Source organism: Chiloscyllium plagiosum, chromosome 13 (genome assembly GCF_004010195.1).
Source record: "Chiloscyllium plagiosum isolate BGI_BamShark_2017 chromosome 13, ASM401019v2, whole genome shotgun sequence".
Lineage (NCBI taxonomy): Eukaryota > Metazoa > Chordata > Chondrichthyes > Orectolobiformes > Hemiscylliidae > Chiloscyllium > Chiloscyllium plagiosum.
This window is the reverse complement of record NC_057722.1, coordinates 17,471,185-17,496,061: the sequence shown is the minus strand read 5'-3', so window position 1 is coordinate 17,496,061 and position 24,877 is coordinate 17,471,185.

The following is a 24,877-nucleotide window of genomic DNA, read 5'->3' as shown; positions in this document are numbered from 1 at the left end:
CCAGCTTGCCCTTATTTTTGATGTGGCAGTGAGCTGCTTGACCTGACAGAATATAAATGAGCAAAGTTTTTAAAGTATTTCCTTCTTTCCTTTTTGATTTTGAACAGTAAAAATTGTGTAATGAATATCTTTCGAGTATGTCATTCAGATGAGCTGGTTAACAAAGCAATTTGCCTGATTTTAACTCCATTTTGGGCACTTGAGCAGTGGTGAGAGTTGGAAACCAGGCCTGGGATATCTCCACTGTCTGGACAGAAATAACAGAAAACCTCAGAGTCAAGAAGCTTTACTTGTCTGGACCAAGTAACTGCTGAGAACAATTACTATACAAATAATGAGCTTTATTTTCTGGAGTAACATTAATACAGAGATTAAGCATTCTTATTTTTGAGACCAGAAGTGTGAAACAACTTAACAAGTTTAAATCAGTTAATAAGTTATAGTGCCAGTTTGACATTAAATTCATGTTCTCTATTTACGAAGACAGAAGTTAAGTTACCATTCAGTACCTTGTCTGCACGATTAGACTGAATCTGGATCTTGCCATGTGATAATTTTGAAACCAACATTCTGTTTAAGGGGAAGGATCAACAGTGAAGTCAAGTGTGGCAGAGGAAAATCACTGACTGGTCTAACTACAGGAATCTCTTGTATTGAACAAGATAAGTTTATTCTTTTCAACAACCAGTTACATGTTACATTGCACATTATTACTCAGACGTGGAGGAGGACACTAAGTTATGCCTCACTCCTCTTAGATCCCTAAACTGTTCTGCCCAGAAGGCCACAGGATTGCATCATGGTGGATGGTGATTAAGGCACTTCTTAGTATTAACCCTTTCAGACCTTTGCACACTCAGACAATAGATCCCCCAAGCTCTTATTTTCTTACTATTAATATGATTCAGTACCCCATCTCCCTGAGAAGACTGACTTTATAAATTCAGGTAGCCTGGAGGTTTCACCATTCTCCGAAACAAAACAGTGGCCTGAACATTCTGAGGGACTTGGAGCAGCATAGACTCTAGAATATCCTTTATTGTCACACGCACTCAAGTACGGATGTACAGAGGTATAATGAAAAGTTTATGATGTCACCCCGTATGGCATCATCTTAGGTACAAAATACCTAGGTTCAGATCTTAGATGCAGAGAAATAAAGGGAAAAAGAAAGGAAAAAAGTTACAGTATTTACAGTTATTCATAGCATGAGTTAGAAAAAATGAGAAAGAAAGTTGAAAAGATAAGCATTACAGTCTTTCCATAAAGGACCAGCACTAGATCAGTGCAGGGGAGTCCCACACATGGTCTAACCAGGCTCACAAGCCATTAAACTCGTACCACTCCCCAGTCCAACAACTGTCCTGATCTGTGCGAGCCTCCAGCCCACCAACTGTCCCCCCTCCACTCAGGCCTCCAGCCCATTGACCATTCCCCCTCCACTCAGGCCTTCAGCCCACTGACCGTTTCCCCTCCACTTAGGCCTCCAGCCCACCGACTGTCCCGCCTCCACTCAGGTCTCCAGCCCACCGACTGTCCCCCCTTCCACTCAGGCCTCCAGCCCATTGACCATTCCCCCTTCACTCAGGCCTCCAGCCCATTGACCGCTCCCCCTCCACACAGCCTCCAGCCCACTGACCGTTCCCCTTCCACACGGGCCTCCAGCCCTTTGACAACCCCCCCTCCACATGGACCTCCAGCCTGCCCTGCTCCATGCCTCCAACCTGCTGTACTTCAGGAGAGAATACCAAGAGGGGAGAAAGGGGAGAAAATGGGAAATAAACAGGAGTGGAGCTCCAGTTGGAGCATCCTACTCTGCTGCCAGACAGGAGTTATACCTGGAGACTAGGTGAAGTTCCAGGATTGGCACACTTTGTGTGTAATGCCCAGGAAATTGAATATTCGGATGGACAGTTGCACCATGTCTGGAACACTCTGAAAATTGACAACTTTGGAGGCTTCCTCTTGCCTTCAAGTCAATCATTGCTCAGGAAATTTTAGATAATTATGTATGTCATTTAAGTCCTGGGTGACTATATACACATGCACACGCACAATCCAGACACCACCCCAGCCAACATTGCCCATACATCAAAGGTCAACCCACCATGAACCAACCTGGGACCTGAGACCTAGTGCTCTAAATCAAATGCCCTAGTCAGTCAGCCCCAGCAACCCCTCACTCCTGGCCCCAATGCCTACTCCCATGCTGGTTCTGACACTTATCCCCCTGCTGCCAACCTTCTCAAGGATTACTGAGGAGGTACGAAAATGAAATTCTCTGCGTGAACCTGCCTTTCCCAAGTCACCTCGAAATCTAATATTAGACTTGAATCTATCATTGCTATTTGTTTCCCGAGCTAGGGTGAACCTGAGTTACACAGTTACATGAAATAACAATTCATTAGTTAGCTGAAGTGAGGTGTGCTGCTCATTAGCTATCTCATTATTTGCATTGCTGCATACACTTTCCTGGTCATTGCAGTGTAAACTCTGTTGATAGTAGGTAAAAATGTCTCTGCCAATCCAGTATAGTTACAAGTTCCTACCTTGCTGACAATATGAAACAAATATCTTAAGCCAATTTGGCTAGCCTCAATGGATGCTGCCTTCTCTTTACATTCCACTATGAGCCTAAGGAGGCTGATGACATCTTCTATTGGTTATTCGTGAATGGCTGTTCCTTTAGCAGATTCTCCTGCACCAGTTGTTTCTTGCCTTTAGCTAGCTTAAATACTATTTGAAGAAGATTGAAGGGAAGGCATGCATTTCCTACTCAAACATGAGAATTCTTAATTGTTGTGTATGCACAAACTTTCTACTGTTTGGTGTCCCTAATGTTGGAGAGTTGCTTATCGCACACATTTAATTTTAAATGCAACTGAGTCCGGACAATATAGTTGCACTATTGTCAGCTGCAAACAGTGGTTTTTCAACCACTTGTTCACAATTTGATAATACAATGATACTGGTACCGGTGTCTAGCTTGATATTGCTGAGATAAAATTTACATAAGTATTCTCCTGCCAAAAATCTAGGTGCAGATCACATACTCCCCTTAGGCTTATTTTAGGTTTTCTTTCTACTGTAAACTATTCGACCTCATTAACCTTTTGTGTATTGATTCCTTGCTTTTCAGCGATTGAGTCCTGTTTCTGAAAACGACTTAAAGTGTGTCAGATAAAACTTTAATAGCTGAGCACTGTGTCAGAGAGACTTTTCTACTCAGCAGTGCTGTCAAGGACCTTGATGTTTGTTCCACTTGCTATAGTCTTTTGTCAGGTATGTATTTTGTGGATTTGTAGTATAAGAATTGAATAGACTTTGCTGATCAAAGATTTTCCATTGTCAAAGGCTTTCAGTGCTGTTTCAAAGGTATCTATCATTTCCTTTACACCTTGGCAAGCCATAGTGTCACCACCTGTACTCCCAGTTGTGATTCAGAGGACATTTACTTGTTAATATTCTTGTTTAGCATCCTATTTGGAAGTTATTCTGTGCCTTAACAACTGCTTATTCCAAGATTTCTAATTCTGTGTTGTTTGGCTAATCTCAAAAATTAAGTCTTCCTGGCATTCATCATAAACTATGAGTGAAGAGGGGAGATGGAGATATTTGTTGACATTGTCATTATTACTGAGATTAGCTTTATATTTGAGATTTGTTAATTGAATTTAAAATCTACCCTTTGATTTGAACACATGAGCACAGGACATCAGCTTGGTCTCTGGATTAGTATTGCAGTGACATTACCATGATGAGTAGCAAGGCCCGTATAAATTTGGATAGGATTCTGCTTGCAGACTGGGTGGATTTTTCTAGAAAATAGCATTTTTCTCAGCCGTTGTATATATGCGCTTGAGTTCTGATCCCCTCTGTAGCCTTCTAGTCGGTAAATGCCAGCTCCTTTTTACAATCCAGGAGTATCATTCAACATCTGCTGATTCTCCTAACCATCCCTCGAGATGTCAGAAACCAGGTAAAATGAAGAGTGGTGCTTTAGCGATGCATCCCCAGACATTCTTCTGAAGACCATCCAGGACAGAAGTGAAGTTCTTTTTGATAAGGGAAGCAACAAAGAGGCCATTCTCACTGATGAAGGCAGTCTGAGCTGGACAGAGTTGTGTGCAGAGACCAACACTTACTGAAAAGGCTGAGGGGAAGTTACCTCCAGTGCTGCAGAGGATGAATAATGTGTAGCTGTCGGCCAGGGTGTATGTCACTCTCAGTGTAGCATGTTTCTATGAGTTGAGTTAGCAATGTCAGGTTACCAATGAGGAGTTTGGGTGCCAGGCATCTCAATCAGATGACTTGTGCAATCAATGTCTGTCACTTCTTTGCAGCATCGAGTGTAGTACCAGTGGTTCCACTGTGGCATTGCCTCTCACACATCTATCAGGGTTCACACTTAAGACATCATAGGAGCTACAACATTCAGCAGGAGAATGTAAACATCTGATAGTGTTTCATCAACAGCTTGCAAAGGGCTGGGACCCAGCCACAAAATATGGCCTTTTGAGTTGAGCTCCCTTTCAAGTTCAGTCTTGTTTATCTGGCCCTAGTGGAGTTGGATGCCTCACTTGGTCAGGCTGTTGACCCTTACATTTTAAGCATTTAATAACCTCAAGCCAGACGGTGTATCACTGTGAATTCTCATGGGTGGATCAACATGGAGAAGCTTCACCTCTAACATGGCAAGCACTGGGCAAGAAAATGGCTTGTTATGAAGAATATAACTGAAGAAGTTTATATTTATTGGAGTTTTAAGGAAGAAAGCTGTCCTTTCACCCAGGTGTCTCAAATATATAGTTGGGTTTATGAACGTGCTTTCTGCTCTTGGCCAACCGGATCGTGCCTATGAATGTAATTCCTTAAGCTAACCTTCCTGAACGGTCTGAGAATTTAAATGCTTATCTTTAACCTGCCAGTGGGAACCCAAACGTTTGCCTTCTGCCCAATTAAGCTGCTCTGTGTCAAATAGATTTCTTTGTTCTGTGTGGTGACCATTGAGTATTGGGTGTAAAATTGGATGTGTTTATGAAATTTGGGAGAGCCATTTTAATACTGGCCAGAAGCAAAACACAATGTAATTATGAAATTGTAAAAGGACATTACCGATAGATGTTTGGACAGAAATCAACAGTGGTGCCCTTATTGCTAGCTTTGATCATAATATTACATTGTAACATTCAAACTGGGCAATTTGAAGGTGACCAAAATGTCCAGGACAAGTCGTTTACTCTCACATATGCTGGGATACAGAGTGGACACTTCACACTTGCTCTGTATTTACAGGTCAAAATGGCTAGTAACTAAAGCAAGCATGGGAAGAGGACACACAGATTGTAGCACATTGACACAATTTGAAGAAGCCATGTTTGTAGCATTAGTAAAAGAAAACAGCAGTGGTAAAAGTCTTCCATCTGATATCTTATCTCCTCAAGTAATTATGATTTGGGTAACAGGTAAAGGCTTTGTAAAAAGAGGTGAACCATGAAGCATGAGTGGGGGGGAACAAAAGACAGTGGCAATAAAATGGGAGAAACCTGCTGTCTGGAGACCAAGTTTGCATTGTCCATTAGCTGCAAAATATCAGACTCTTCCTTCATGGAATTGTGTAGTAGAGGAGAATTGTGACCTGAATACAATCACTTTCAATCATGGTGTGACAGTGATGGAAGGATGTGTTGGAAACGAAGCTTCACTCCTCCACAAGGTACACATAGTGTAAGTATTTAATTCAATCCCTAAAATCATCAATTTGTTTCACTTCATTTAACTAGAACAAAAGAAACCTGTACCAGGTTTTTTAATAAACTCAAAAATAGCTCATTTGTTAGAATCAAACTGATGGTTTAAACACGGCAAACTGATTCACAACTAAGCTTTGCAGGATTAAATTAAATTTTGCCCTCACCCCAACACACACAAACTTACAAGCACATTCATATTCGGACAGAGTGAGATACACAGCTCTGCAGAGCAATGATGAATGACAAAACTTTTTGATCAACAGTCCAAACTAAAAAAATAAAATGAGGTGACTTTTCTCAGATTTCCTTCAGTTTCCTGATGAGAAATAATGTTGCTGTTAGATCATTATATGATGATGGAAGACCCTCAGTTCAGGTAACATTTCTTGCTTGCAAGCTGATGCACGTCTAAAGAACTCCCAGGTCTGTGGCAAAATGAAAACCAAAAGTTCAGAGACTGTTGCTAGGCAAATGCCAGCACAAGGACTCTTCGAAAGTGCTTGTTTAACAATTAAGGTCATAAAGCAATCCCTTAAAAGCATTTCTATAAAAGTCTCTTGTCTTTTTTTTATAAACAGCAGGCGATACTTAGTTCTTCTGACCACTGAGCATTCATGTTTAGTAAAATGTCACATAGTAAATCCTTTGCAATTCATGAATGGTCTAAATCCTCAATTCTTATAATCCACAAATATATGTATTTTCCCAGAAAGTACGAGAATTTGCTCAAAATGTCTCAGAAGGTTGAGGTACAGTTCAGTAATGGTGTGGAAAAATGGGTTAGTTGTATCAAAGTAGTTTTCAGGAAGACATTTTGGTTGAAATTTATCAGCCTTCTAGAGATGGGTGGGGTAGCAGCAGGACATCACGTGAGAAGATGGTGGAAACTTTCATAAGAGGAATCTGGCTTCTTGCGATGATCACAGGGTATTCTCAATGGAGGGAAAATCAGTGGCCTGGCTGCCTAGCAACTGGAGGTGGGCAGCCAATTAAACCAATTATTTGATTGATTAATGGGCCAGGTAATTGCATTGTCTCGGTTAACCAATGTGGCCTCCTAGTGGCTCTGGGGTGGGGTGGGAGATAGATACTAGTTGTGGGATGGGGTGAGCCTTTCTTTCTGTGGGCTGAATTGCCCAGCCAGGGCAATGCTCCATCTGCCACTGATTGACAGAGTCTGCCATCTTCAAAAGGGGCCGCAACATGGAGATGCTCCACCCGTTCTCCTTCTCACAGCCTCAACAGCAGCCAGCTCCAACAGTGGCATTGCCAGGGCTGCCCTGCCTTGCAGCTGTTTGGTTGGACCTGCATTTTTGAGAGACATGTCCTCAGCTAGATATGTCCTCAGTGATGGCCTATTAATTGGTTGCTAGTGGTAAAATACTGGTTGGCGCCATGTCGTCTGCCCTTGTGTGCCCAGCACCCAATTTCCATCCTGGCTGTTGGTTCTTTCAGCCAGGGATACGATTCTGACCCTTGGTGGGGCTTTCTGCCATGGACAGAGCTAACTCTAACAGCACCCCCTGGAGGCAGAGTATCTCAATGCAATCACAATTTCATGGATAGTGGATTCTGGAGCACAAGTTTGGTGGCATGTGTGGAACGGGGTAGCACATCCAGTCTGATGGAGGTCAACTCAAGCTCGCGCAGATGTCAGCTGATTACAAATGCATGATATCAGGCAAATCTGGTAGCTGGAGCAGGGAGAGGTGGAGCCTGCACTGTTACCTTGTGGTTTTCCAGGTCCTACTGCAATATTTAAAGGTTACCTCGGCAGCTGTTCACTCCCTACAAGCCAGAAGCACCACCAGGTCACTTGAAGCAGAGGCCTCGCCAAAACATTTAGGTCCTTCCTTCCTCAGACAAACCTCCACTCTTGGCCTGCTCCTGGGTCTGTACCTATTAGACTCCTGCCTCCCTCCCTACCTTAGTCATCCCCCATGCCCATCTATCTAAGACAACTTTGGACAAAGCAGTGACTGTTCACTCCAAAGTCCAGGAAGGGTCACTCCCTCGCCTGCTGCAGGTCACATCTCTTCAGTCATGAATCTTGCTCGAGTCAAACTCAAGGGAAAGAAACTTGAGCCGACTGTTGAATAAGCGAGCACAACAAGCAAGCGTATGCAAATGGATTTCTTTATACTTGTGGCCATGAAACCCGACCGCCTTTAACGTTTGAAAACTGACTGAGGAACCGTTTTTTTTGCCTCGCATCCCATTAAGTTCCCCCGCCTACTTTGTTTCCTGTTCCCAGGAGCAGAACACGATACTACCCAGTGGGACTGGCGCACAGGAGATCACAACCGAACAACCCACTGCAGACACCTCTGTAGAGTTTCAACATACCAGCAGGTCATGTCTCCCTCATTGTGACCTATCTTTCTGCTCCAATGCAAGGTAATGTGCAAAAACCTCACCAATGTTTCCATGATGGTCCAGATGGAACTACTCTTAGCCAACGTCATATCATATTTGATCCTTTCAAACCCCTGACCAAGTGGCTGTAGTAGTAAGAAGGTACCATTTTCTTGACACCATTTCAGCAGATAGAATTGAAGCAATTGCAGTAACTTTTCAGAGAAAGGGAGACCTTTGAATTCTGGTGCCTTTGTCATGAAGTTATAAGGCACTGAGTATCAAACAACTTCTAATGAGACCCAGCTGCCAGCCATCGCACAGACTCTGTGAATTGTAGAAAGAGTCGGCTAGGCTTGGAAAGTGCACAGCATGCGTTATCACAAAGGAGAAGCACGAGAGAAGAAATGCTTACAGACACAGGGGCAAATAGGGAAGTATATTTGATGCACTTTGTTTCACCTTTATCTAAAAAATGCCCTTCCTTTGCAGAATAAAATTAGCAGAAGAGTGAAACAACATTCTGTATTTGAGGCGATGAGAAAGACATGTTCATGGTGTTTTGATAGCATTCTGTTATAATCGCAGTTTGGCCTAATCCTGCATTAGCATAGCCAGACCTTATGGTTCTAAAGAGTATTCCAATGGAGTACCTAACTGGTATTCTCAAGGCAAAAAGTTTGATATGAGTGAAGAGGGTGTGAGAAATAGAGCATTGCATTGGGCTTGTGATGTAATTGTAAGCACATTGCAGTTGATGTGATAAATCTGTTGAATTTCTTCCTGTATTCCACATAGACCCACAGAGTTACAATGCTTGCATTTACAATGATGGCTATCTTTCTCTCTGTTGGGATTGTCATGTTACTAATAATTGTCTAGTAATGAATCACTCATCAGGAATTGGTTTACTCTGTGGTTTAGTTTATTTAAAACAGTAAAGCTAATTACAAGTTATAAATTAGACATTTTAGCAAACTAACAGATTTATCTGTGTTTGCAACTTGTAGGCCCAAAGCAGACTGCAAACTGCCAGGCAGAGTCAAGACCTTCTAAACAACATACACAAATAAGAGGAAGCATCTGGTCTAAGTGGGCAAAGAATCTCTCTCCTCCTGACCACCACATGCTTTAAGGTCTCCTGTGCTGCACTGAAATCTTGGAGCTCTGTGCCTGCCTTTTCGTGTCACAATCACTCTTCCTATTCAGCCCTGGGTTGCTCATTGCTATCATTTAAATTGGCAGGCAGTGCGAACATTGTGTCCTTTCTGTATTGGAAGGAACGGCTGAGGATTAATCTGGATCACTGCACTCATACTTGTTTTTGAGTGATCAAACTGTGCTGCCTGCTTTGTGACTAGCTTGGCTGTGTTTGCTGCACGTTATGATGAAATTAAAACCTCAAGTCCTAACTCAGCTCCAACTCACTGACTGGCACTATGGTACCATTGGTCACTTTGATACTTTTTTTGATCTGTGGCAAAGGTGACGTCAATCTTCCTGCAAGGTAGAGACTGAAATGCATCATTGCTTATTGCAAATGGATCTTAAAGGTCACGTGCGGCCGCCTCAGACAGGAAGTTCAAAGACAAGGCTGACAGCAACTTCCTTTTGTCAGTCTGCACAATGGATAGGTATTCATTCTTGCAAGTCCATAAAATGAGAATCGTTGGGGCCCAGAAGCCAGATTTCTGTAACAGCATGGAAGCATTGATTATTATTGCTGGAGCTTGCCATCCCTTTCTTCTCTCCATGTCTAGTGAACAAGCTTCTGCTGAAGGATTTTCTTGTGCTATGGGAATGTCGAGAACAGATTGCAATGAGGATTGTAGCACTGTAAGCAGAAGATCCATCATTAATCTCTCAGATGGTACAATAAATACAGCCTTGTCAATGTTGCCCTTAATCTGGGAACAAAAAAATTTCTTAATCTGTTCAAAGTGAAGCTTTTCCTTCCATTCAATCAGGATAAGAGAAATTTGAAGGAGCTTCTATTTAGTTGTTTCTTGGTTCAGTGTAGTATTCTTGTGTCCTGATCTAAAGGGGAATATGATTATTCTGCATGGGAATAGCTGAGTTCAGCTTTAAATGTTCTTCATAAAGGAAGATACAAGTGTGTGAAGCACTGACACACAATGTAGTAGTTAAATCTTAGTAAACACAGTTTTTTTTATTTACAGAACTTCATGGTCGATGATAATTACAACAGGACAAGGATTGCCAATTTTTTTTATGGTTCCGGGCAGGACACTCTGAAATTGCTATACTCTCAGATGAGAAGCACAGTGGCTCTATGATTAGCACTGCTGCCTCACCATGCCAGGGACCTGGATTCGATTCCAGTCTTGGGTGACTGTTTGTTTAGAGTTTACATAGTCTCCCCATGTCTGCATGGGTTTCCTCCCACAGTCCGTAGGTTAGGTGAATTGCCCATAATGTTCAGGATATGTAGGTTATATGCATTAGTAAGGAGAAATGTAGAGTGATAGGGTAGGGGAATGGATCTGGGTGGGATACTCTTTGGAGGTTCGGTGTGGTCTCATTGGGCCTAATGGTCTGTTTCTTCACTGTAGGGGTTCTCTGGGGAGGAGAATTGCCTCACCTTCTTCATTTAAACCCCTCTCCCTTTGCCTTATTGGTCACAACAAAGTTAACCTTTCCCTTGTGGATATCTTTTCCAGTGTCAATGTATTAATGTTTGAGAAAAGAACCATTTAACCAGGCTTTGTCAGGCTAAAAAAGAAGTGAATTTGTTAGTAATAAAAAAATTGAGGAAGTGGTAATTGGTTTCCATTATCTCGACAACCACAGAAGATTACAGTTCAGTTTTTGCATTGTATCTATTCTTGTGAAGTATGTGTGTCGGAAGTTCCTTGACATCCTTCTTGTTCAAATGTTTCATGGTCTCTCTTGGGACTAAGCATAATTCACACAGGAATTTTCCAGATACTTATTGAATTACATTCTCAGAGTTTACATTCCGAGCCATCTTTGGCTTGTATGTTTTTCTGAAACCGTTGTTTTTAATAAAACATGTCTTACTTAAAATGTCTTAACAGTAATTTTGGGCTATGATCCATTGTCTTGACAAGTTACAAGATGTTAAAGGATAGGATTAAGTTTTTGACACAGAGAGTTTGAGGCTGTGAAATCAACTCAGGAAATTATATCAATGCTCATTATTAGATGGATGGTTTAATCTTTATGTGTCTTACAGTATATGCCTTGTAGTAAGATCAGGTCAACAGTCAGGTGAGTGAACATTAACAGGCTTCATTGAACATAACAACATAGAAGAGATAGCAAAAGAGTGCATTTCTGGTACAGATCTGTGTTCTAGTTCCATATGATGTGATGTTCCTATGACATTGCTTCTTACTCAAGTGTTCAGTAGCTATTAGAGTAAAGGTACACAAGCACACATATTAGAAGCAGGACTAGGCACTTAACTGCAATTTAGATTGTACAAGAAAATTAAGCTTTACTTTTCTCTTCTTACTTGGCTTAAATTTTTGGTTCAGAATAAGATGAGATATGGCTGTCTCGTGTGTGATGTGGTTTGCAGAATGTGGGAGTGTTATATACTCATCGCAGTCTGGATGAACACAGCTGCAGGAAGTCCTACCAGTCTGACCAGCTGACCCGCTGTCCTTTGTGGAGAAATTTGTGAAGAAAAACACCTTTGACCACAAATCCATCAGGAAGTGATCAGCACATAGCATCCTTGAGACCCTTTGGGAAAAGGAGAGGGCGGACCCTGTTGAGCAGTTCCCTGAACAGACTGTCAAAGCTATTTGGCAGATTGCCTCATTGCCAGAACTTTCAAACAAGCACCAGGATATGGCTTGGCTGGTGGTGAGAAGGGCACTGCCTGTGAGATCCCTTGTTTATGCCCAGACTGTCTGCACCACCACACTCTGCCCTTGAAGCAGCTGTGGAGGGGGTGAGACTGTCACACACCTCTGTCTGGAATGTACCTCTGCAAAGAAAGTCTGGAGAGGAATACAGTGGTGTTTGTCAAAGTTCGTTCCAAGCAGATCCATGACGTGGGACACCGTGCTCTGCGGTCTGTTTCCCGGGACACACGCTGAGACAAATATCAACCGTGCTTGGAGGACCATCAACTCAGTCAAAGATGCTCTTTGGTCTGCCCGAAACTTGCTGGTCTTCCAGTTGAAAGAGTTGGCCCTGATCTGAGTGTTGCAGACTGGCTCATTCCAAGATCCAGGACTACATGCGGAGGGATGTGCTGAAGCTTGGGGTAGCTGCCGCCAAGGCACAGTGGGGAAAGACCACTGTGTAAGATCCTTCTGCCAGAAAAGCAGGGGTCCATTCAGTAATTGGGCCCCACTGACGCCTCAGCTATAGGCCAAGGGGTTGACTGTAAACATAGAGAATGGTCAAAATCAACATCTTAATTTGTCCTCTGAAAGTAAAGACAATATACATCTGAACAGATTCGTTAACTGTACATGTACCAAAGATTTCTTTCTATGAGTAAAGTATATTTTGAAATAAAAGAAAACAGAGCTTGAGGGTCAGCTGGAGACACAGCAGGGTATCCACGAGGCTGAGAATTATGTAGTTAGCAGTTTTTTAGCCATTGGTACCTTGCAACTTAAGAAAGTGCAGTCAGAGACAGAATGGGTGAGTCTAGTCAGAAGAAGGGAACCGGGGGGTAGTCAGTCAAGCCCCAAAGAGCATCTCACTGCTAAAATACTCTTTTTTTGTGTTGGGAAGAGATAAGATTGTAATTTTCTTTGCAGAGTGCAGCCACAGCCCAAGCTATACAAGTGGGCTGGAGAAGAAAGAAGAAGAGCTATTGTGGTAGGAAACTTAATAATGCAGAGTATAGGCAGATGCTTTTGTGACTGCAGACATGCCTCTAGCACCGGGCCCTGAGGTATCGGCACTGGACACAAGCTTGCAGTCACAAAAACAATCTTCGACAAGAACCTTCTGCCTGCTGCCACAAAGCTCATTTTGGATCTAATTTGCCAAATTGTCCTGGTTTCATAGCTTTTTAAACAGTCACACAACACAAGGCCTTGTCAAATGTCGAGAGTGTGGTGCTGGAAAAGTACAGCAGGTCAGGCAGCATCCGAGAAGCAGGAGAATCAATGCTTCGGGCATAAGCCCTTCTTCAGGAATCCTCCTGATTCTCCTGTTCCTCAGATGCTGCCTGACCTGCTGTACTTTTCCAGCACCACACTCTTGACTCTGATCTCCAGCATCTTTCTTTCTCCAAGACCTTGTCAAATGTCCTGTGCCAACCCCATCTGCATAGCTAGTTCATTCAATCCCATTCAGAGTGTGGTGATGCATTTTGAGCAGACCAACAAGTCGAGGGAGTATGGCAGGATTCAGACACCTGGTATGATTATTGAGGGCAAGATGGTAGGTGGATAGAGTGGTTAAGCAGACAATTGGGATATTTACCTTTATTATTTGAGACATAAAATACAACAACAGAGAGGTTACTCTGGAGTTATATATCACATGCTGGCTAGGCCACAGCTGATGGACTGTGAGCAGTTCTGCTCACCACACTATAGGAAGGAAAAGATTGCACTAAAGAGGGTGAAGAGGAGATTCATCAGAATGTTTCCTGGGTTGGTGGGTCTGATCCTTTCAAGAGAGACTAGATAGACTGGAGTGGTCTTGTTTTCCTTAGAGTAGTGAAAGCTGAGGGGTTCCTGATTGAGGTCCACAAAGTTCTGAGGGGCATAGACAGGGTAGATACGATGGCTGAAGATATTCTTTCTCCTGCTGACTGAAGCCGACACAGTTGGAGTCCACTAGCCCTCTAATCCAATCATGCTGTGTCTGATATAAGTGGACTCACAGACCTGTGGATATCATGATTGGAAGGTCAGGATCATAATCAGACTTCAGTCAAATGTTTGATATTGATTCTTGGTCTTGCATGATGCCTAATTTCATCTCAAAAGTTTCCTGAGAACTCCATTAACTTGAACTAAGTGGGTGCAGAATTTTCCTATCTGGTTCATCGTTCCCATAACATGTTGGTTTTTCATGTTCCTTGGGGGCTAGAAATGTTCATATTGCTTTCTGTCATCTCCAGGTCTGCCATAATCCCTGTTACATGAACAATATGACTTAAAAATGTTATCATTAGCTTTGAGAATTTGTACTAGTCATTAAATGTCAACCCAGAATCTTGTCACTTACTCAAGATGCTCCTCAGCCTGTCATCATGTTGTGCTTTAGTGGAGCAATAGATGAGAACATTAACTGCGTAGCATTTATGTTGGACGTCATTCATTGAAATAAATCTTGTGTGTGGAGGTGATGCCAAAGGGCAGGTGGTTAAATAATAATATCCAAATGGTGTGATGAATATGGTCAACAGCTTTGAATCCTTGTCTAGCGGAAATTACCAGAAGTAGCTCTTAACAGCTAGCTTTTTGAAGACTATGCTGTTTGCAAGGTTAGCCAGGCTGTCATCCACTAATAGATTCGGATATGTCTTTTATTGCACTGCCTTATTCAAATGTAGAAAGTTGAACCAAATTCTAGTTGGTCTGTTTGGTTTGGGAACGAACAAATCATGTAGCCTAGCTTTAAAAATGGACTTCTGTTGGAGCCTGGCCTTAATGTCAGGTCATACCCTGCTTTTACGTGCTTGTTGACAACCCTTGTTGTGAACAAGCAGATGGGATCAGTGTCTGCCTTAGTGTATTGTGATTCATTATGTTCATTCAGAGTCATGGAGTCATAGAGCTGTATAGCATGGAAACAGACACTTTGGTCCAACTTGTCCATGCCGAACATATATTCCAACCTAATCTAGTCCCATTTGCCAGCACTTGGCCCATATTCCTCCAAACCCTTCCTATTCATGTACCCGTCCAGATACCTTTTAATTATTGTAATTGTACCAGCCTTCACCACTTCCTCTGGCAGCTCATTCCATGCACGCTCCACCCTCTGTGTGAAAATGTTGCCCCTTAGGTCCCTTGTGGACACATGTAGACAAGAAATGGCAGTAGAGGACAGCTTCTGAAACCTTCCAGATTTGACTTCCAGTTTCATTTGGTCTGACATCACATATGATATGCCCAGGAATATTCCTAAAGGAAAGGTACAGTTAACCTTTACTCCACACACCTCAGATATATATATTGCTTATAATTTCTATCATGGGCATTTCTTCCAGTCCATGTGTTACATGTACCTATGTTCTTACAGCATTTTTATCTGATGTCTGGCAACTCATTGCCAGTAGAAATTCAGTCACCTTATGAGGTCAGACCTAAGGAGATCAAGTTCAGCTTAGGTATCCACAGAGTTCAGGAACATATGTCATTTGTAACCAACTCCTCTTCAGTATGGGAAAATGCTTCAAAAGCTTATCATTAGTCATCTGAAAAGGCTGTGGCCTTTTATTTTACACCCCCAGCCTTTACTAATAAGCATTCCTTTGTTCGCATGAATGCATTACGCTGCCGAAAATTTCTCTTGATATGAAATCGCCTGCGTGCATCTGATTTAACATTTGGCTTTCACTGTATCTCTTGGTAATTCAAGGACATTCTCACTTTTTTTATTCTTCTTGTGACTTGCCACAGCCACTGACCATCATAATCTCAGCACTCTTATCCCAATGGTGAGGCAATTGTCAACCGATGCTGTTTATGACAGGAAACTGGATAGCAGCTGCTGGTTGAGTTTAATCGTGAAGTTGGCAGTGTTAACGTCCAGTGTACTTATAACTTTTATTTCATTCCTTTCACCTGATGTCAGCCAAACCAGCCCTAAAGATTATGGAATTTTAGGCATGAGTTGCACTCATAATGAATTGCATAGTCACATATTTTGCACTGATTTAAAAGAACACATTTTGCTGGAAAACTGAAGGAAAATTAGTCAAGGCAGTTGGTACCATGGAATTCCATTCCACAGCCTCATAACTCTCTGAGAAATTGAGCTTTCCTCATCTCTTAGTCTTCTATGTATATTCTCACAGTCAGTTTATCAACTTATCTTTAGAAGATTTAGTAATTTATTAAGCCTTTAAGAGATTTGCTCATGGTATCTTTGTGTTTCCTGATGAAAGGCTTATGCTCAAAATGTCGATTCTCCTGCTCCTCGGATGCTGCCTAACCAGCTGTGCTTTTCCAGCATCTTTGACTCTGATCTCCAGCATCTGCAGTCCTCACTTTCTCCTATCTCTGTGTCATAGCATCTTATCTGATGGTATAAAGGCCTGATAATTCATTTCGCCCTGGATCACTAGTGGAATCATGCTGCTCAATTGTAAGCTAATATTTGTGAATAGTAGTTAACTGTAATAAGTATCTTGTGGATTATTCAGTACCATGATAGCCATACCTGGTTTCCTATGGGTGATAAGTAATGCTGCAGCAGATATAGTGTACCCTGCTGGAAGCAAACTTATACCATGGTTAGCGGCAGTGGTTGAATTAAAAAATTCTACTATCTTCTTGGTGGATACTTAGAAAATGAATTTGAAGACAAATCAGACAGTGATTTTCAACATCACAGAATCAATCAGCAGCATCAATATCTAAAAACAGATCTGTACTTAGGGCCTTGACTACGGTGGAGGAAGCGAATATCTTATGATTAAATTTGATGTATACTTCTTGAAGGTACAAGAAACTTCTTTGAGTGCTGTACTTAAAAATAAACCAGTTGATGTTTCAAATGCAAATGAAACTAAGAGTTACAGACCTATACCAAATCACAGTGGTCATTCTATCTTTCTCTCTCTCTGTCCCTCACATTAAAAAAAACAAACTTGATAGGCTACTGACTAATTTAAAAATAAAACAGATATATTGTCCTAAAAGCACAGCTCTAAAGTTCCCCTAATAGAAAATGCATCTTAGACACATTAAGAAAGCATTTTTCTATATTAAAAATGAGCTTTTTAAAAATTCACTCACAAGATGTCGATGTCTCTGGCTAGGCCTGTGTAATGGATGCGTATATTTGAGAGGTGCAAAATGGCTGACTTGGGTGTAAGCCATGGGTTTCCTGAAGAAGGGCTTATGCCCGAAACGTCGATTCTCCTGCTTCCTGAAGAAGGGCTTATGCCCGAAACGTCGATTCTCCTGTTTCTTGGATGCTGCCTGACCTGCTGCGCTTTTCCAGCAACGCAGTTTTCAGCTCTGATCTCCAGCATCTGCAGTCCTCACTATCTCCGACATGGGTATAAACAGAATTAAAAGCCTGCTCCAGCGTTTGGACACAAAATGACTGACAAGTGTTTAAACAGAATTGAAAGTCTGCTTCAACATTTAAGTGAAACAATGGTACCTTTGAGAAGGGGCTATTCTGAGGCAAAAGGGAGCATTGCATGGATAATAGCTGCAAGGAGTGTTGGTAGAGACAGTCTTGATCAGAAATGTCCAAGGATAGTCTGAAGATTTGTAACAAACATTGAAGGAGGAGGTAAACGTCTGCAATAGCAAGTACAGATGAACTGGTTGGGTTGTGGCTCATAAAAATCTGAAAGATCAAATAAATTCATTAAACCGCGACAAGTGGTCGACTCCAGCTTCACTAATGAAAGGATGTTATCAGTCAGAATTAGGACAACAAAATCTCATTGCAGGAGACAGTCAGCTGAACTCACCATGCAGCTATGAAAACAGCAACTAAAGTTATTTTGCAGTAATTAGGTGTTTTTTAAAATAATTATTCACAATATTAAGAAATAGCTTCTCATTAAAAATTCTTCAGATAGTCACAGAAATAGATGCCAACATAAGTTTAGATACAAGTATACAACAAGATACGTTGATAACTAAAAAGCATTATGGGAAAAGATTCCAACATAGATATGACGTTGGCATTCCCTGTAAGAAACAAATTGCTCATTAGCTAAAGAGTGCTAACAGTAGAGGTAACTATAAAAGCTTTACATATAACTAACTTTATAACTAATTAATAGTATGATTCTTATAGCAGTTAGTTAGAACCAACTGTCTTTTGTATTTTTCATACATAATTAGGACAGTGTAAGAGGAGTAACAGAACTTGATAGAGATAGTAAATGAATCCAATGAACAACAGGATTCAAGCAGTCCTTAGATATAAGCAAGTCTGGAGCATGTCTGAAGGAGTATAGCCAGTAACTTAGGAATGCAAATTAATGGAATGCACAGAAAGATCCCAAGGCCTGGCAACTACAATGTCTGTTAAATGCCATGAGCTCATGGGAACCGAGGGCTGTCCACAGGAGTGTCCATCGTCTATTGCATGTTTCACGGGATTGGATGTATAGAAGAAGAGGAAGGGCACAGTGACCACGTTGTACATGAATATTATAACTCAGAATGTACAAAAATATTGCATTTCTCTGTAAAGAGCAGAACGTCATTGATCTCTCTTCTGATCTGAGCCAAAGATTAATTAAACGACTGAATTCTCACATCAAGGCCAGATTCAGTGGGAGTCTCTGGCCCTCTCTGTGCATGATGCGGTGACTGCTTGAATAGGAATAAAGACTAGCAGAAAGTGAGGACTGCAGATGCTGGAGATCAGAGCTGAAAAATGTGTTGCTGGAAAAGCGCAGCAGGTCAGGAAGCATCAAAGGAACAGGAAAATCGACGTTTCGGGCATAAGCCCTGAAGAAGGGCTTATGCCCGAAACGTCGATTCTCCTGCTCCTTTGATGCTGCCTGACCTGCTGTGCTTTCCTAGCAACACATTTTTCAGCTAAGAATAAAGACTGCCATGTGCCTGAATTCCTGATTTGGTTGGGGGTTTTGATCCTACAGCCAGCATTTATTCCCCCATCCCTAATTGCCCAGAGGGTAGTTAAGAGTCACCCACATTGGTGTGGGTCTGGAATCTGAAGATGCAGAAGGATCTGGATAGCCCAGTACATGAATCACAGAAGACTTGTATGCAGGTACAGAAGTAATCAGGAAGTCTAATAGAATGTCATGGCTTATTTCAAGGGGCAGTGGATGCAAATATATAGAGGTTATGTTTCAGTTATATAAGACATTCATGAGACTATATCTGGTGTACTGTGTATAGTACTGGTCACCATACTTATGGAAGGTTATTAACGTGTTGGAAACAGTTGAGAGAATGTTTGATTAATAGCTTGAAGGTGCAGATTGCCTTATGAGGAAAAGCTGCACAGGCAACACTTGTATGCTCTGAAGCTTAGAGGAGTCAGAGCTGACTTTATTGAAATATGTTAGATCCTGAGCAGACATGACAGGGTAGATGTTGATAGATGCTTCAGAAAATATGGAGCTAGGGGCCATAGTTTTAAAATAAGGGATTGCCAGTTTAAGACAGGGATGAGCAAACTTTATTTTCCTCTTAGAAGGTTGAGAGTCTTTTAGAATTCTCTTCCACAAAAGGCAGTGGATGCAGAGGCTTTAAACGTTTTTAAGGCAGTAGTAGATAGATTCTTGAATACTAAGGCAGGTGAAAGATTACAGGATTGTAGGAGCTGTGGTTAAAATCAGAGCAGCCATGATCTTATTGAAGGTAAAGCAGATTTGAAGCGTTGAGTGGCCTACTCTAGTTCCTTATTCGCATGTCTGTATGTTTGTGTATTAAAAGCCTGACCTGGTGGTTGCTTCCACCATTTTATTTTCACAACTTCCTGTGTAATGTCTTTGTTCATTATTTGGAGTGAATAGAACCTACAGGCAGAACCCTGCAATTCCGAAAGCAATAGTTTTAAAGGGGCCGAGGTTAGCAGAGCAGCAGTCTTAAAGGGACCAAGGACAGTGGAATAGCAGTTCTAATTTACACTGACACAGTGAGAGAGACACATCCGAATTTTAACAGTGCAAAGTTTTTTTTAATGCAGTATTATGGATTACAGGAACATCAGTGTGGCTTGAATGTGACTTCTCTGAAGGGAAATTGTCAGATTGCCTCCATACAATCAAATCCTTTACAATTGATCTCTTGGGGAAGAAAAAGAGATTGATGCATAAAATAACTTGAGGATGGATTTAAGTATGAAGTCATTGTTGCTGAGCAACAACAATTACATACTTTAATTGCAACCAACATTACTGCTACAGTCAGACAAATGCATAAATCAACAAAATCAGTAAAAGATGCAGTTTGTCACACATCGCAAAGGCTGTCCAACTTTTATTGATATCAATGAAGCATGTGGCACCAAGCAACAGTGGACATACAAGAAATCTATTTTCAAAGGCTGAGCCAGATTCTGAGCAAAACATAGGCGACCAACAAGACAGTGCAACACCACAACAGTGACAATGAAGAAAGAGTTAAGTATGTGCATAAACACAAGCACATCAATGAGGTTCAACTTCAACTCAGTGAGAAACAAATGGCAAATGATGACCCGCACCAACCATATCGTTAACATCCACAGCATGTCAATAGTAAAAGGTGATCAGAGCTTTCTCAGCCAGTAACGTCATATGTCCTGAAACTGGAGGAAGCAAAAGTGGACCAATGTCAATATATATTTTAGATCAGAGTGGTGCTGGAAAAGCACAGCAGGTCTGGCAGCATCCGAGGCGCAGGAAAATCGACGTTTCGGGCAAAAGCCCTTCATCAGGAATGCGCTTTCTGATGAAGGGCTTTTGCCCGAAACGTCGATTTTCCTGCTGTTTGGATACTGCCTGACCTGCTGTGCTTTTCCAGCACCACTCTGATCTAAACTCTGGTTTCTAGCATCTGCAGTCCTCACTTTTGCCAATGTCAATATATATTATCGCTGCATATCCTGAAAGACATGTACCTTTCTAAGTGGTGTCCCATGTTATGTAAGCCAATGCCTCAGCAGAAAAATGAACCATTAATTCCATTCTTTGGCAGAGTTCCACTACCACACCAATATGCAAGCTCATCTTAGCTTTCTAAACTGTTATACCTGATGGAGATCAACAGTTCAGCATTGACAGGGCTACAAGTATGCTGTGTAGTCATAATTCATGTTAGCTGTAATAAAAGCATACTGTATTCTTCAGTACCACGATTTCCACATCCAGTTCCTTATGTTATGAAAGATAGCATCAGCTTTGCCATATTAGGTTAAATACCCAAGTGGAAATAAACTCAAACACATTCAGGAGTCCAACATGTAGTAGTCAAGAATAGCAAATCATATTGGATATTGGGAAGTCTGTTGAAGCTGAGAAGAGACTGCCCTCAATCCCTCTTATAGTTTTATTGTTCCTTTTCTCAAACTATTGCTGTTCTTAATGCCTTTCAGGGTCAGTTAGAGGAAGGACAAACATGGGTAGTCCAGAACAGATGAAATAAAACTAGATGGTAAAGGAGCTGTTATCAGCAAATTAAAAGATAATGCAGTTGACTAAGATATATAGTTTCATGAATCATTCATAATCACAACTGAGCCCTTCAAGTGTACATCTGCCTTTCAGTTAATGCTGTACCGGCACTAAGCACCTGTTTCGTGTGGGTGTAATTTATCTGCAGTGTAATGATGGAAAGCAGAATCACAATCGAGTGCCATCTCCTTTTAAATACGTCCAGCCATTTCTGTTCCTTGTTCTTGCACCCATCACTATTAAAACATTAGGTGGTATGAAAAGGAAATCTGTAGCCGTCTACTGGGCCTACACATATGGAAGATGGAATAAATCGAGAACTGTGGGTACTGGAGAAAAAAAGAAATTACTGGAGAAACGTAGGTTTGGCAGCACCTGTGGAGAGAGAATCAGAATTAACACTTCGAGTCCAGTGATCCTTCTTCAGATATGAGTTTCTCTAGCAATTTCAGTTCCCTAAAATGGAAGCTGACTTCAGTCACAACAAGACCCATGGAGTGAATGTGTCAAATGAGTCAGAGGATGCAGTGGAACTGGGAGGCAGGGCAGCTCTGAGCCAACACAGATGTGGGGGTGGGGGGGGAGATGGTGGTGGTGGTGATAGTGGGGGCGGGTTGGGGAGGGGGTAGGGGAATAAAGAGAGAGAGAGGCAGAGATTGAGAGTGTGCATATGGCAACACATGGCAAATGGCAAGTACTACTTATTTTGTCAAAACCCAGGGTTAAACTTGATATCTTCAGTCCAGCACTCTCCCAGCTAAGCTGTTTCAGTTGACAGATGGTGTTCTGAAGAAGGGTCACTGGACCAGAAGCATTAACTCTGTCTTCTCTCCACAGATGCTGCCAGATCTGCTGAGCTTTTCCAGCAATTTGTTTTTGTTCCTGACTTCCAGCATCTACAGTTGTTTAGGCTTTTGTTTTACAACAATACACGCACACTCTTCTTCCCAATGAAAATACAGAGAAAGGTTGATGCCTTGATGAAGAAAATAAATTGATTTTCAGAATATTTTCTGTAAAATTAGCAATGACCACATTTACAGTACTCATCGGGCAAATGTGATCTGGCACAAGACACAGGAACTCAGGAGATAGAGTAGGAATGGATTATATGACATGCCAGGACTGTTCTGTCCTTTAATGGCGGTGGTTGATTTCAACTTCAATTCCATCTTCCTGCCCAGTGCTTCTATCTCCCTGTTCTCTGAGACACCAAGAATCTGTCTATCTCAGCCTTCAATATGTTGAATGATGCAACATTCACCACCCTCTGAGATACAAAATTCTGAAGATTCACAACCCTTTGAGTGAAGCAGTTCCTTCCCATCTCAATCCTGAATAATCAATCCCTTACCTTAAGACTATGCCCTCTGTTTTAGATACCCCAGTCAGTAGATATAATCTCTCAGTCTCGATCAAATCAAGTCCCTTTACAATCCTGCCCCATCTAAACCCCCGGGACTAAGGGAGTCCTAGCCATTGTCGGGGAAGTTAAAATCACCCACTACAACAACATCTTCCCATGATCTGCTTAGATATCTTTATCCTTTATCTCCCAGTGGCTAAGGGGAAGCCTATACTATAACCACATTACAGTGTTTGCACTGTCTTATTCATGAGTTTTACCCCTATTACCCTGCTGGATAAGCCCTCCAAGATGCTGTATTCAGTGCAGCTGTGATGTTCTCCTTCAACAGAAATGCAACTCTCCCATCCCTTTTGCATCCCTTTCTATCTCACCGGAATCATCGAAATTATAGCATGTTGAGCTCCTAATCTTGCACATCTCTCAACCAAGTTTCTGTATTGTTTACATCATTCTTCCATATACTAAACCAGGCTCTAAGTTCATCTGCCTTACCTGTTATATTCCTCTAGTCCTGCCATGTTCATTAACCTGGCCCTGTCTGTTCTTCATATTAGATTTACTTGACTTAACCTCGACCCTATCCTCACTCACTGCACATGCTGACCTACTGCTCTGGTTTCCAACCCCTGCCACACCAGTTCAAATCCCCCTGAGTGGCAATAGCAAGCCCCCTTGCAAGGATATTGGTGCCCCTCCAGTTTAGGTGAACCAAACACTCTCGTACAGGGCTCTCCTGCCCTGGAAGAGATCCCAATGATCTAGATATCTGAAACTCTCCCTCCTCCTCCTCCTCCAGCTCTTTAACCACCCAGTTAACTGTATTGTCATCTTATTTCTGGTCTTACTCGCATGTGGCCCAGGGATTAATCCCAAGATTACAAGCCTAGATATCCTGTTTTTCAACTTTTTATCTAACTCCCTAAATTTCCTTTGCATGACCTCATATCCCTTTCTACCTCTGGCTGCTCTCGCTTCCCTTTCAGAATATCCTGTGCCCATTCAGAGAATAACCGATCCTGTCATAAGGGAGGCAACACACCATTCTGGTGTCTCATTCGCAGCCCCAGAAAATCCCTATATGTGCACCTGGGTATTGAGTCCTTTAACACCATTACTCACCTACACGTCAAATCTCCTTGCTGTACAACCTCTGTGGGGTCGCTCCTCAGCCTCTGACACACCAAGAAAAACAGCCCCAGCCGATTTAGCCTCTCCCAATAGATCAAACCCTCTAACCCTGGCAACATCCTTGTAATTCATTTCTGAACCCTTTCAAGTTTCACAACATCTTTCCTATAGCAGGGAGACCAGAATTGAGCACAATATTCCAAAAGTGGCCTAACCAATGTCCTGTACAGCTGCAACATGACCTCCTAGCTCCTATACTCAGTGCCCTAACCAATAAAGAAAAGCACACCAAAGCCTTCTTCACTCTCCTATCTACCTGCAATTCCACTTGTGAGGATCTGTGAACCTGTACTCCAAGGTACCTTTGTTTGGAAGACACCCTCTGTTTCCTTTCGCCTAAACAACTCGATTTTTGGATTGAATTATTTGAATATAAGCTCTAGGCCATTTGTGAGGACTGCTTCACATCTCAAACTGAAATAATTATGCAGTAAAGACTAGAAACACTGCCAATCTTGATTTAGACAAACCTAATGTACTGTTTTAGTATTATATGATTCCGTTTGCTCAGACATGTTTCTCTTAAACTTGGTTTCATATTCACCTACTTGCATTTTCATCTCTATTTATTAACCACACTCTTTAAAACACCTTTTGTTTTCTCTGTGCCTAAGAATAGTCAGGGTTTTTTTTCTGTGATGACGCATAAAACTAAGTGCATGGCTGTCCCTGGTATTTCTGCGGTTTGCTCTCTATTCCTACCCCATTATAAAAATTCCACTTCTCATTTCATATAATAAATCTTCAAACAGTGTTGAAATCATTAAAAGGTGATTAGAAATACATCCTCCATTAATTCAATATGACCTTATCTTGTGACAAGTACAAAATTGACATAAACATTCTTCTATTTATGTTTGCATCAAGAGGAAAGTAAAACAAAATAGGTCACATTGGAGTGGGGGAAGAGAAATT